The 14,913-nt window shown below is 41.3% G+C and overlaps 1 protein-coding gene across 5 annotated transcripts in view; it reads right to left on the bottom strand.

The window, feature by feature from the left end:
* Window positions 1–14,021, bottom strand: part of GJC1 (gap junction protein gamma 1) — a 35,176-nt gene extending 21,155 nt beyond the window's left edge. Inside the window, exon 1 of one of the 5 annotated variants that reach the window (XM_036837796.1) lies at window positions 13,840–14,021. The gene's annotated coding sequence lies outside the window, so the exon portion shown is untranslated. Of the gene's footprint in view, window positions 1–13,386; window positions 13,506–13,839 lie in introns of those variants that run through there. The other 4 variants (XM_036837794.1, XM_036837798.1, XM_036837799.1 and 1 more) reach the window with 4 other exon arrangements.
* Window positions 14,022–14,913: the final 892 nt, after the last annotated feature.

Below are 14,913 nucleotides of genomic sequence, written 5' to 3' on the forward strand. Positions count from 1 at the left end.
GCCATTTAAGACATTTTCTAAATGTCTAGGCACCAGTAAGTGATGCAAGGAACTGAAACAGAAAAATGGGGCCTGGACAACACAGGCACCAACTAAAGAGGGGCTACTGATTATTAGCTACAGCTGTTGTTGTTATCAGACTGTCATATCTTTCAAAATAAGTCTTCAACCTGGATTTTTATGTGAAGCCTGATTTGGGGGTAATTTTTTTCTTTTTTTTTTCTTTTTTTCTGTGTTGGGTCTTCGTTGCTGCAGGCGGACTTTCTCTTGTTGCGGTGCATGGGCTTCTCATTGCAGTGGCTTCTCTTGTTGCGGAGTACGGGCTCTAGGCGTGCGGGCTTCAGTAGTTCTGGCTCGTGGGCTCTAGGCGCGTGGGCTTCAGTAGTTGTGGCGCATGGGCTTAGCTGCTCTGCGGCATGTGGGATCTTCCCGGACCAGAGCTCGAACCCATGTCTCCTGCATTGGCAGGCGTATTCTTAACCACTGCGCCACCAGGGAAGTCCCTGGGGGTAACTTTTTGATTGAAGTATAAAATACCTACAGAAAGGTGCACAAATATAAGTGTGCAGCTCAATGAATTTTCACATATCCATGTAACTAGCACTGAAATCAAGAGCAAAGCATTACCAGCCACCCAGAGCCACAGTTATGCCCCTTCCTACCCAAGGGAAACCGTCACTACTGACATCTTGGATAATTCTTTGTTGTGGGAGACTGTCCTATGCATTGTAGAATGTTTTGCAGCATCCCTGGCCTCTTCCAGTTGCGACAACCAAAGATGTCTCCAGACACTGCCAAATACCCCTTGGAGAACAGTATTATACCACATTGAGATCCACTAGTTTAAACTGTCCTTGAACTTTACATAAATGGAATCACAGAACGGACTCTCTTGTATCAGATTCATAAGGAATACACTTCTAAAAATAATTTAAAAATAAAAGAATACACTCTTGTGTCTGATTTTTGTTCAATATCTGCTAAGTCACCAATCTTATTGCATTTAGCTCTAGTCTGTTCATTCTCTTTGCTTTATTATATTGCCAGTGTGTATATATCACAATTTATCCATTCTACTGCTGATGGGCATTTGAGCAGTTTCCAGTTTGGAGCTATTATGAATAATGCTACTGTGAACACACCAAATATGCCTTCTGGTGAATATATGTACATTTCTGTTGAATACCTAGACCCAGAATTGCTAGTTGTAGGGTATGCATATGTCAGGTTTAGTAGATCAGTACTTTTCCTAAGGGAGTTGTATCCATTTACACTTCTACCTGTCTCTTTTTTCATGTTGACAACTAATAGAAAAAATTTTTTAAATAATATTGAGCCAGATATTTTATTGGCTGAGTAAAGCCTGCCAATTTGTGATCTGTTTTAAAAAAATGTTTCACTATGTGAGAAAATGCTCATATGTAGTAAAGAGACAAAAAACAAACAAAATAACTCCCAATAATATAATATGCCTGAATGGAAATATACCAACATTAACAATGGCCTATGAATGTTTTCTCTTCTATTTGCTTTTCAGTATCGTCTACAATAAACATGTAATAATGAAGTTGGCAAAGCCTTCCTATGCAACAAAAGCCCCAAGAGAAATTTAAAAAGTAGGTCGGGGTACAAATTTCATAATATTTGCATACATACATATTTTACATTCATGAAGACCTAATTAAGTAATGAATATATCACAGAAAAGTTAACTATCTCATAGAATCTTTGGTACAATTACTACACAGCCCCTCCATAAGGGGGTCCACGACAGAACTTATATAAAATTTCACCCTAGAGTAAAAGATAGGATGGTGAGGGTACAGGGTAATCCTTAATTTGTAAGGATATATCAAAAGATAGTAGTCCTCTGACATATCTTATATAGTAGTTAGTATAATAATGCTGCTCTTCTCATTTCTTTAGAGACTCACTTTAAATTGCTCCAGAAGCAACACAGAAAATTAACATACTCAATACTCCCTTGAAATGCATAGTTGTTGCCATTGCTACCTGCTGGTTATTGAGTGTCTGATATTGAATATTTGGAAAGAGTTACCTCTATTTGAGAAACTGATTATTAAAACAGCCACCAAAAACTTTCCAGTGTCCCTTATGAGTTCTATTAAATGTTTACTTGACATGCGAAAATGTTACAAAACTCATACTTCCTGTCCTAATCACTCCATTTCATATCAAGGATTCTGCTGTTGGGATAAGACTGTGCCCATGAGATTCACTACAAACCCAAAAGATATATCTCCTGAGTCAAGATACTAAATGCTAATATACTGCTTTAAATGGAGTTTTTTAAACCAAAATAACCTGTTACTTTAAGGCTTTGCTAAAGGGCACTATTCTGAGCACTGCTCCCATCTGCATTTTCCTATCAAGAAACTACACTGACATGTATGTAATTATAAAACCAAAAAGCAAAAAACAGTTTTCTGAGGCAAAATAAATAAAAAGCAGTAGAAAATAAAGCTTTTAACTACTAAGAGCATTCTAGCTGGGGTTCAAAATGCTAAGGTTGCTTTAAATTTCTCATTGAACTAGTAACCATAATTAACTGGTAACCAAAATAAATCTATTCAAGCTATGTATACATAATTTTCCTCCCAGGATATATCACAAATCATAAACACATTTTCCCATCCTCTTTTCTTTTCAGAGTTCAAGTATGATAGGAGACAATGGCTTCAGATACACAATTCAATAACAACTGAGATACTCCCCCAACTCCCAGTAATTTTTCCAAGCTCAAAAAAGAAAGCTTTCCTTTCCAAGTGAATCTGAGAAGTGCACATCTGCTTGAACTGCTCAACCTATAATAAATATAAAGCTTTCACTCTGAATAACATGAACATCTAGTACTGAACTGGAATGTGAGATCAAAAAGCAAGCTATTTGAGTTAGACAAGCAAACAAATTCCCTTTCAGAAAGTACTATATGGTTTCTTTCACTAAATCATTTTCTGTACAAATCCAGATAGGCTAGTCAATCAGGTCTTTTAAAAATAGAATAATTAACATTTCTGACATTATAAGCTTAAAAATCATTATCTTAAGAAAACAAACAAATGAAGCAAGCACCTTTATCACCCAAATCTTCCACAAACACACTTACGGTTTCATAGGTTCACACACTATATCAGTGGTAAAAGAAATATTAAGAGATTGGCTAGGCTAGTAGTAGTCTCCAATTTCTAGAGTCTGAGGACCTTTATGTAACTGCAAAAGACTTTCCACTATGTAATAGTGGTTATACATTTATTATCTATCTTTGGAGAAAACACATACACTGGTAAAGTTTAAAAATAAATCTGTAGTTTATGTATCATAACATCACTCACATATACATTTGAAAAGGTTATATGTATCTGTAAGACATTACTTATACACTTCACAGATAATACTTGCATGGATTCTGAGGTCATCTTTCAACTATTCTGCAGTGGCCCATTGTCTAACACCATAGTATGAGATTAATATCCTTATTTTACTGAAGAGAATACTAAAGATCATGATGACTTGCTTAAGGTCACACAACTAATTATCTGTAAAGCCTAGAATACAACTCAAGACCTACTGATCGTTTTCCTATACCATGTAGATTTAGTATTTAATTTTATTTTAAGACCAAACAGAAGGTCACTGAAAAAACTGACAGTGATATACAAGTAATATAACTAAAGAAAAGATTCCATTTAAAATAGCAACAAATAGATGAAAAAAAACTTAGGAATAAGCCTCACAAGAAACATACTACCCAGGAACACAAAAGACTTAAATGCGTAAAATACGTTAAAGACTTAAAGCATTCTATGTTCTTGGATACAACAGCCATCATAAAAATATTAATTCTTTCTAAATTAATCTAAATTGAATGCAATCTTGATTTCTAAAAATGCCAATAGGATTTCTTTGGAACCAGACAAACTAATTCTAAATTTAATGTGTAAAATTAAATAGTAAGAATGGTTGGGAAATTTCAGAAAGAGAAATGAGGGCACACAAGCTTCTCTCGATATATATTATAAAGTTGTAATAATTTTAAAATGTGGAACTGGCAAAACGATTAACAAATTGGAACAGAATAGAAAGTCCAGAAGATCCAAATACATCTGAGAATTTAATGTATGATAAAGGTGGCATTTCAAACTAATGGAAAAAAGATGGAATATTCAACAAATGATATTGAACTACCATGGGTAGCTAGCTAGAAAAAAATTAAAGTTGGATCTTTAAATTCCAGATGGATCAAAGATTTTAAATTAAAAACAATACAATAAAAGTTAGATGAAAACATGAACATTTTTTCTTAATAATCTGAGTAGTGAAAACTTTTCTAAAATGACACAAAATCTAGAGATCAAATGAAAGAAATGACAAATTCAATTATACAAAATATAATTTCTAGAAAGCAAAAAAATACTATAAACAACTCAAAAGATACACTAAATGCTTAAAATTATTTGCAATTCTTAGAATAAAAGGCTAAGTTCTCTTAACACATAAAGCGCTCCAGCAGATCATTAATTGTTAAAAAAAAACAAAAACAAAAAAACACTCAATAGAAATGTGCAATGCAGACACAGAAAACAAACTTATGGTTACCAAAGGGGAAGAGGGGAGGGATAAACTAAGAGTTTCAGATTAGCAGATACAAACTATTATATATAAAACAGAAACAACAAGGTCCTCAACTATACTTCAATTTAAAAAAAGTTCAATGAAGAGATAGTTCTCAGAAAAATATAAATGGCTTTTAATAATATAGTATGTAAAGATATTCAATATCACTTGTAATTAAAGATTTACAAATTAAAACTATACCAATATACTACTTTTTCATTTATCCAATTGGAAAAAATTTAAAAATTGATAACAGATCAGCGAGAAGGAAGGGTGTATATATAAAGAGGCATTCTTTGTGCTCTACTGGAAGTGATGGGGTAAAATGGTAAGCTTCTGTAAAAGACAACGTGGAGGGCTTCCCTGGTGGCGCAGTGGTTGAGAATCTGCCTGCCAATGCAGAGGACACGGGTTCGAGCCCTGGTCTGGGAAGATCCCACATGCCGCAGAGCAACTAGGCCCGTGAGCCACAACTACTGAGCCTGCGCGTCTGGAGCCTGTGCTCCGCAACGAGAGGCCCCACCAGTGAGAGGCCCCGCGGACCGCGATGAAGAGTGGCCCCCGCTTGCCGCAACTAGAGAAAGCCCTAGCACAGAAACGAAGACCCAACATAGCAATCAATCAATCAATAAATAAATCTTAAAAAATAAAAAATAAAAAAAGACAATGTGGAAATATCCATCAAAATTGAAAATGTAGATGTATTTTGATCCAGCGATTCCAGTGCTCAACATTTATCTAATGAAATGTTCAGACATACAAAAAAATATACAAGAATATTCACTGCAGTACTGCTGATAATGGGCTGTAAACAATTTAAAGTCTATCAGTAAGGGACTGGGTAAACAAATTACAGCACATCTAGTAGTCAAAAAAAAATATAGAGTCAGCTCTATCTGCAATGATATGAAACAAACTAAGATATATTAATAAAAAATGCAGGCTACAGAACAGCGTGTAGAGTATGCTACCATTTATGTACGTGGGGGAGGATACTGAATATATGGACATCTCTAGAAGAATTCACAAAAAAAGCAAACAGTAATTGCTTCAGCAGAGAAAAGAAAACTGAGTGACTGAGAATAAAGGAAGACTTACTTTTCTTTTTAAACATATTATTTATTTGTTTGTTTGTTTGTTTTTGGCTGCATTGTGTCTTCATTGCTGCCCATGGGCTTTCTCTAGTTGTGGCGAGGAGGGGCTACTCTTCGTTGCGGTGTGTGGGCTTCTCATTGAGGTGGCTTCTCTTGTTGCAGGACATGGGCTCTAGGAGCACGGGCTTCAGTAGTTGGGGCATGCGGGCTCAGCAGCTGTGGCTCACGGGCCTAGCTGCTCGCGGCACGTGGGATCTTCCCGGACCAGGGCTTGAACCCGTGTCCCCTGCATTGGCAGGCAGATTCCCAACCACTGTGCCACCAGGGAAGCCCCAGAAGACTTATTTTTCACTGTACATCCTTTCATACCTTTTGATTTTGTATTATGTATACCTATTTCAAAAAAAATTTTTTGTCAGTGAAGTGAAATACTCAAACTGTCAATGTCAGCCTTAATGTATAACTGCATAATATAGCCAGGTTTCTTGGGACATTAATTATACTGACTCTTGGCCCACCAAATGGGGAGAAATTAAAATTAGAACTAGGTACAGCATGTCAAAGAAAAAAACTAATCTTCAATTTCTTTATTCCATCTGATAGCAATTTCTTTATTCCATCTGATAGCCTGCCTAAGCCTAGCTGTGATTATCTTCCTGGGAGACAAGAGTCTCCACTGTGTATACCACACCGTAAGTGATCACTGTATTTTTGGTCTATTAAAACTGCTGAAGTGAATTCCCTGGTGGTCCAGCGGTTAGGACTCCGCACTCTCACTGCCGAGGGCCCAGGTTCAATCCCCTGTCAGGGAACTAAGATCCCATAAAAGCCTTGCAGTGTGGCAACATGGATGGACCTAGAGATTGTCATACTGAGTGAAGTAAGTCAGACAGAGAAAGAGAAATATCATATCCCTTATACGCGGTATCTAAAAAGAAATGATATGGCTTCCCTGGTGGCGCAGTGGTTGAGAATCTGCCTGCCAATGCAGAGGACACGGGTTCGAGCCCTGGTCTGGGAAGATCCCACATGCCGCAGAGCAACTAGGCCCGTGAGCCACAACTACTGAGCCTGCGCGTCTGGAGCCTGTGCTCCGCAACAAGAGAGGCCGTGATAGTGAGAGGCCCGCGCAACGTGATGAAGAGTGGCCCCCGCTTGCCGCAACTAGAGAAAGCCCTAGCACAGAAACGAAGACCCAACACAGCCAAAAAAAAAATAATAAATAAATTTTAAAAATAAAAAAGAAATAAAAAGAAATGATACAAATGAACTTATTTACAAAACAGAAACAGACTCACAGACTTAGAGAATGAACTTATGGTTACCAGAGGGGAAGGATGGGGGGAAGGGATAGTTAGGGAGTTTGGGATCTACATGTACACACTGTTATATTTAAAATGGATAACCAACAAGGTCCAACTGTGTAGCACAGGAAACTCTGCTCAATGTTATGTGGCAGCCTGGATGAGAGAGGAGTTTGGGGGAGAATGGATACATGTATATGTATGGCTGAGCCCCTTTGCTGTGCCCCTGAAACTATCACAACATTGTTAATCAGCTATACTCCAATATAAAATATAAAGTAAAAAAAAAAAAAAAACAACTGCTTAAGACTGATCAGGCCATGGTTACCAGTAAGTTCACATCAGTAAGTATTTACTGAAGACCTAGCACTGTACTGGCATGTAAGACCAAAAATACAACAAACAAAATACAATAATAAGACTTCTAGTTAGAACAAAAGTTTTGGCAGAAGTTACTTCATTACCATCAATAACTACAAATAAAAAAGAAATTAGTAAACATCCAAATAATTGCTGAATACCTAAATGAACTATAAGCTAGGTGCTAGGGATACTGGCCGTCCAAGACAGACATTACTCCTGACTTTATGGAATATAAAGTATAGTCTGGGAATTCCCTGGTGGTCCAGTGGTTAGGACTCAGCACTTTCACTGCCGGGGCCGGGGTTCAATTCCTGGTCAGGGAACTAAAATCCCTCAAGCCACAGCACAGCGGGGGGGCAGGGGGTGGGGCGGAGTATAGTCTAATGGTGACACAGGTATTATACAAATAGCTAAATTAATTAAAACTGTGATCTGTCCTACAGAAGGGAAGTGCAGGGTGCTATAAGAGTGTATTATAGGGGTCCCTAATCTAATATAGGAGAATCAGAGAAGGTTTTTCTTCAGAAGTGATATTTAAGCAAATTCTGAAGAATGAAGAGCTGCCTTCCAGGCAGAGGGATTAGCTACAGCATGTACAAAGACTGTTGGGTGAGCTTTGAACCTTCAGGGAATAGGGGGGAAAAAAAAATATCAGTATGGCTAGACCATATATAGCAAGAAAGCAAGTAAAAAGAAACGATGCTCGAGAAGCAGGCAAGGCCAGATCACATCATGTTAAATGAAGAGTGAAGGGAAAACAACAGAAGTTTTCAGGTAAGGGACTCAATTAAATTTTTTTTAAAGATAATTTTAGCTGCTGTGAGAAGAGCACAAGAGAGTATATTGCTTAGGCGTATATAATACATAGTAAAAGTATAAAGAAATGCAAGGGAATAATAAATTCAAGTTGGTGATTACCTCTGGGAAGGACGCCTACAACGGTGGTTGTTTGGGGTGCGGGGGTGCAATCAGGTAGGGAAACAGAGAAGACTTCAACCGTACCGATAATATTGTATTTCTTTCTTTTTTTTTTTTTTTTGAAACAAGAGTGAACGAGGAAGGACCATTTAAAATTGACCTATAATAGGGACTTCCCTGGTGGTCCAGTCATTGAGAGTCCGCCTTGCAGTGCAGGGGACGTGGTTTGATCCCTGGTCGGGGAACTAAGATCCCGCGTGCCGTGGGGTAACTAAGCCCGCACAACACGACTAGAGAGCCCTCGTGCTAGAGAAGCCCGCGTGCTGCAATGAAGGATCCCGCATGCCGCAACTAAGACCCGATGCAGCCAAATAAATTAATTAATTAAATTAAATTGACTATAATAATTGTCGGGACTTGCCTGGTGGCGCAGTGGTTAGGAATCCGCCTGCCCATGCAGGGCACATGGGTTCCAGCCCTGGTCCAGGAAGATCCCACATGCCGCGGAGCAACTCAGCCCGTGCGCCACAACTATTGAGCCTGAGCTCTAGAGCCTGCAAGCCACAACACAACTACTGAAGCCCGCGCACCTAGAGCTCGTGCTCCACAACAAGGGAAGCCACTGCAGTGAGAAACCCACGCACTGCAACGAAGAGTAGCCCCCGCTCGCCACATCTAGAGAAAGCCCGCGCACAGCAACAAAGACCCAACACAGCCAAAAATAAATAAATTTATTTTTTTTTAAAATCGTCTTGGGAAAAGGTGGCCTAGACTAGGATGGGGAGACTAGAGTGGAGAGAAACTGCAAGAATCTGGCCTCAGTAAGTTGTTGATAGAGCCACTTAATGAAACTGAGTACGGTGAAGAAGGTCTAGGTTTGGAGCCAAGATCAAGAGCTCAGTCTGGGCAACTCAATTAAAAATACCTCTGAGTATCTAAGTGGAGTTGTTGATTGAGCAGGCAGCTTGGATCAGAAAAGGGGTCTGAACTACAGATTAAAAAATGGTTGTATTCAAAATATACATGCGAACTGAAACCACAGAATGGATAAGATTAGAGTGAGAAGGGAGGAAGACTAAGGACCAAGACCTGAGAAAGACCATCAATTAAAGATCTGGTTGGGGGTGGAGGGGACCTGAAGGAATAGCCAGAGATCGAGGAGGGAAAATTCAAACCCAAATAAACACCTACTCTAGATAGGCACTTAGGAATCCGAGGTCCAAGAATGAGTCAAAGGGAATTCCCTAAAAATAGACAAGAGTCTAGATCCACTTTACTCTGAACATTCCCAAAAGGAATGCTGTAACTCAGTTAAGTAACAATAAATTCCATCAAAACTGATAAATCCTTCCAAGATGTAGATGAAAACTTTTCTAACTATTTGAGACTTAAATACAATTAAGAGATTAGTCGAAAATAGGGATGTGGAGTTTATTCCATTTCTGTAGAGAAAAAAATGAAAACCCCGAAATCCTATACATTTCTTTCCTTTCAAAGATTTTAGATAATTTCCAGATTGCTAAACCTTTTTAGCATGTTAAACCAGGGGTCCCAAATTGAAATCTGGACTTCCCTGGTGGCGCAGTGGTTAAGAATCTGCCTGCCAATGCAGGGGACAGGGGTTCGAGCCCTGGTCCGGGAAGATCCCACATGCTGCGGGGCAACTAAGCCCGTGCGCCACAACTACTGAGCTTGCGCTCTAGAGCCCGCGAGCCACAATTACTGAGCCCGTGTACCACAACTACTGAAGCCCGTGCGCCTAGAGTCCGTGCTCTGCAGCAAGAGAAGCCACCATAATGAGAAGCCCACTCACCGCAACGAAGGGTAGCCCCCACTCGCCACAACTAGAGAAAGCCCTCGTGCAGCAACGAAGACCCAACACAGCCAAAAACAAAAACAAAAACAAAAACCAGGGGTCTCCAACACTTGGGCCACGGACTGATACCTGTCCCTGGCCTGTTAGTAACTGGGCTGCAGAGCAGGAGATGAGCAGCAGGCAAAGGAGGGAAGCTTCACCTGTATTTACAGCCACTCCCCATCACTCACATTACCGCCTGAGCTCTGCCTCCTGTCAGCACTATGGTGAGTTGTATATTTCATTATATATTACAATGTAATAATAATAGAAATAAAGTGCACAATAAATGTAACGCGCTTGAATCATCCCGAAACCATCCCCACCCCACCCCTGTCCGTCCGTGGAAAATTGTCTTCCACAAAACCAGTCCCTGGTGCCAAAAAGGTTGGGACCGCCATGTTAAACTGTAAGCATTTTGAGAACAAAGCCCACATAACATTCATCTTTGAACTGAATCTTCAGTCCAGTTCAGTGTTTAACATAAGTACCTGACGGAAAAAACAGTTCACTGAATGAATGGCCACCAGAACACTTATGTCCAAACTGTGCTAGTGCTACAGCAATATAGCCTCATAGAACAGGCTTCAACTGAGAGTTCTACTCATTCCACAGAAATAAAGATCTCATCCTTGTCTTAAGGAAAAAAACCCCATGGGGCAACACATTCCACTGGTCTGAATGAAATCCAAGTGCTGTCAGCCACTGCAATGCTTGCAAAACTCAAGAATGTACTACCCTATGCCAACCAGAACTGACTGATCATTCATTCTTTTTTTTCTTTTAAATAAGTTTGAATATTCATTTAATTAATTAATTTATTTGGCTGCTCCAGGTCTTAGTTGCGACACGCGGGCTCTTTTTCAGTTGTGGCATTCGGGATCTAGTTCCCTGATCAGGGATGGAACCCGGGCCCACTGCATTGGGAGCACGGAGTTTTAACCACTGAACCACCAAGGAAGTCCCTGATCATTCATTCTTGAGAGCTGTAGAAAACAGCAGTGCTCAGACTTAACCAAATAGGTCCTTACTTCCACACAAACTAAATTCATCAGTTGCAGCAGTGTGCTTGAAAAACAATTGTTGACACTTTGCTGATATTAACAGTTCATAACTGTTTTCTATGTGTAAGCTTCAGGTTAATGATAATAGCCAAAATCTATCTTATATGTGTTCTCAAAGAAATGGTCTACAAAAGCAAAAAAACACAAAAAACCCATCCTTTCTCTGTCTAAATTTTCACTAGATATTTTGGATAGGAGCCACACATGTTCTATGGCCACAAGAAAAGCACAAGTTCAGAAATAAGTAATTATACCTCCAGGTGCACTTAACTATCAAGATTAATATTAAAAACAAAACAAAAAAAGGAAAACACCTCATTTATTTTGAAATGTGAACTGAAAAAAAAAACCCCAGCTTTTTTGGAACTCATCACTTTGCACTGAATAAGTCATGGAACAAACTATGTATTTATTAAGAAAGTCATGCTCTGAATTTTAATTATATGTTTTGTATTCTAGGATCCCAATTAATGAATTAATAGGTAAGCCTGAAGCTAGAGATGAGGGAGGGTGTAGCTAATCAGAGACCCACCCTGAATCCTTTCACTTTGGCTAATTTATACAAATACGAAATAAGAGTAAAAATTATTAAGAGACAGCGGCATTTATAAGTAAGATTATTATGTTGAAGATATGTTAACTTCTTAAATCCTTTCGTTTTTTTTAATGGTTAAGATGGTAAATTTTATGTGACATATATTTTCCCACAATTAAAAAAAACCAAACACATCTATCTTCCCTTCCACTCTCCACCCCCCCCCCCCCCCCGCAGGTGAACTCCTTATCTTGATCCGTATTTAGTTGATATAACCTGGAGAAAGCTGGGAGGAATTCTTAAATCCTTTCAATTAAAGACTGAAACTCAATTCAACCTTCATGAACTGAAGAGAAAGTTACTGAGTCCTTTGCTCCTTTTTAAGAGCATTGTGGCTACTAGCAAAAGTAGAAAACCAATCCAAAAGTCACACAACCTAAAAGGAAGCTAAAAGCGTTGACTTTTGGAAAGGATGTTTGAAATGCTCTGGAAAAGTGCACAACAGTTTAAGATTATTAGTAAATAGTATCAAACCATTACAAATCAGGACAAATAATAAAAGGAGAATTTTCACACAACTACCATGTACAAAGATCTGGTGAAAACTAAGACACAGATTTGTTTACCAGAGCTTTTTACCTTTTACCCAGAATAGTTCATGTTTTTTTAATTCTGCCATTACATAGCACTTAAGAAATCCAAAGCAACTTCAATATACAAAACTCTGCTAAAATCCAAAAAATAAAACACACACAAAAAAACATCAAATGTAATCACAATTAACATACTTTTAGTCAGGAGCTCTGCAGTTAAGTTTATTTTTCTGCATTCTTATTCTGAAAAATACCTAAGCCCTCTTCCAGGGGTAGAGGATTTGATCCCTAAATTACATTATGAAGCCTTTTTTCTACAGATATTAATGTACTCCGTTTATCAGGGAATTAAAATCCCTTTCATTTATAGTTTGATTTTTACGGCACTTTCACTGGAACATATACACAACACGAACGTATAATAATTTTAGACTAATCAGGCCTACAAGATAACACTTATCCAGAACTTATTCTAACTTGATTTATTCGATCCCACAAAGTAATCTCGATGCTAACAAAATAAAGCTCGAGCACAATGAAATTTGTACCACTGCTGGTTCTCAACGAACAAAAATTCCTTCAAATGGTAAAAACCAAACTCGCCCATTTCCCAAAGAAACAGTAATCCCAATCTTAGAAGCAGTTGCAAAAAAAAAAGAAAAAAAAGAAAGAAAGAAAGAAAAAGAAAAAAAGAACAAACAATTCTAAACCACACAATCACGTAAATCTTTTCAACTCAAAGCTCCAAAAGCAGCCGCCAACCACACAACTGGCCACAATCACAGCGTTAGCGCCTTCTCGTAATTTTGAATCTGGAGACAGAAGGAAAAAAAACCACAACACACCAGTCATCCAAAGTTTCACGAAGAGGAAAAAAAAAATCATTTTAAGTAAAGAAAACGTGTTAACCGAGAGGCGACTACTGCATTCCCCGTCCCCCACTACCAGCCCGCGAACTAAATCTCTCAAACATTCAAGGAGACAGAAGTCCCGGCAGGGATGTTAGAGGAAAGAGCCAGACGAACCGCACGCCGCCCGGAGAGATGTCAGGAGCCGAGCATCGGGAGACAAAGACCAGCCCGCGAAGAGCCCCGGCGCGGGCCTGCGCCCCTAACCGCCCGAGGAGTTGCGAGCACCGCCCAAGTGCAAGCCCAGGTCCTTCGGGCTCCCCGCCCACCCGGCGCCGCCGCCGCGGCCCCGGCCCACCCCCGAGCCGTTTTCCCTCCCAATTTGGGAGCCGCGCGCCTGGGGACAAAGGGGGAGGGCGCGCCGGGGGCAGCGGCGGGCTGCGGGTCGCGACGCCCCTCCGGGCTCGGAGGGAAGCCCTCGGTGGTGTCCTCTCCCTCCCCCCTGCCCCCGCCGCACTCTCCGCCGGCCCACCTGCCCCTCTCCAGCCTCCCCACAAGTTCTCCCACCACCCCCCTCGGGCCCCGCCCCTGGCCCGCCGCCTCTCAGCCGAGCCCGCGGCCGCCCCTCACCTGCCGGCGGGGTCCCCCGGAGCCGCCTCCTCCGCCGGGCCTCGGCCCGTCCTGCCGGCCGCCGCCTCATGTGCCCTGTGTCGCCATCGCCTTCGCCGCCACAGTCATCTCTCCTCCTTCTCCTCCACCGCCGCCTTCGCCTCAGTCTCCGGCCGTGGCCAAAGCCGCTCCCGCCGCCCAGAGCCACAGGGAGGCGCCTGCGCACTGCGCGCCGCGGTGGGGGCGGGGGCGTCCCGCCGAGGTCTGGGGACGGAGGGTGCGCTGCACGTGGAGCCCGGGTAGGAGGGGGCGTCGGGAGCGCGGGGGCGGAGGCGCGGGCGTCCAACTTTCCGCGGTGGGGTCCGCGCGCTCCCGGACGGGGCAGAGGCGCGGTGCTTGTAGGAACTACCCAGGCGCGTGGAGTCTGGGCCCTGGGTGGGCGCAGCCTTCGCCTCCCGGACAGTTCATTCCTCCAGCTTGATCCTCAAGGCAGGAACTCCGCCGTGGGCAGTGCCTCACTTCGAGTGGGCAACTAACGGCGCAGTGAGGACACGCCTTACCTGGGTATCCTGGGGTGTTGGTCCAACGAGCCCCGGAGTTGTATTCTGTGTGCTCCGCCAAGGCCTGGGTCCAGTGTAACGCGGGATGCTGATTCCCCGTTCTAGGTTCTGCTCTACAATTACTCGATGATCCTACTGGCCTTTGTTGGGTTAATCGTCCTAATTCCTTGGCCTCTGGGCTTTTAGTGTTGTTCTAGATATTTTTGAAGTCCTGGACTTCTCCCATTAGCAAGACCCTAATAGGCCATTTCCTTTTAACCCCTTGCATCCCAGCAGGATCCCATTTTCAAAGGACTTTGTATGCATAGGAATCTCCAGCCTTGAATTGCCTCGTAGGAATATGAAAACTCCTCAAATGGTTTAAGTAGAGGGAGTCCGTGCATAACAACAGAAGTCGTACTAAGGAGATGGGAGAATACTTTACTTTGTAAAGCGCTCCTGAATTATCTTATTGACCATCATTATGCGGAAGGATAGGTTTTCATTTTACCCTTTTGACCACAGAGGAAATTAAACTCTAACTAGTGAGGTGACT

The sequence above is a fragment of the Balaenoptera musculus genome, chromosome 20 (assembly GCF_009873245.2).
Source record: "Balaenoptera musculus isolate JJ_BM4_2016_0621 chromosome 20, mBalMus1.pri.v3, whole genome shotgun sequence".
Taxonomy (NCBI): domain Eukaryota; kingdom Metazoa; phylum Chordata; class Mammalia; order Artiodactyla; family Balaenopteridae; genus Balaenoptera; species Balaenoptera musculus.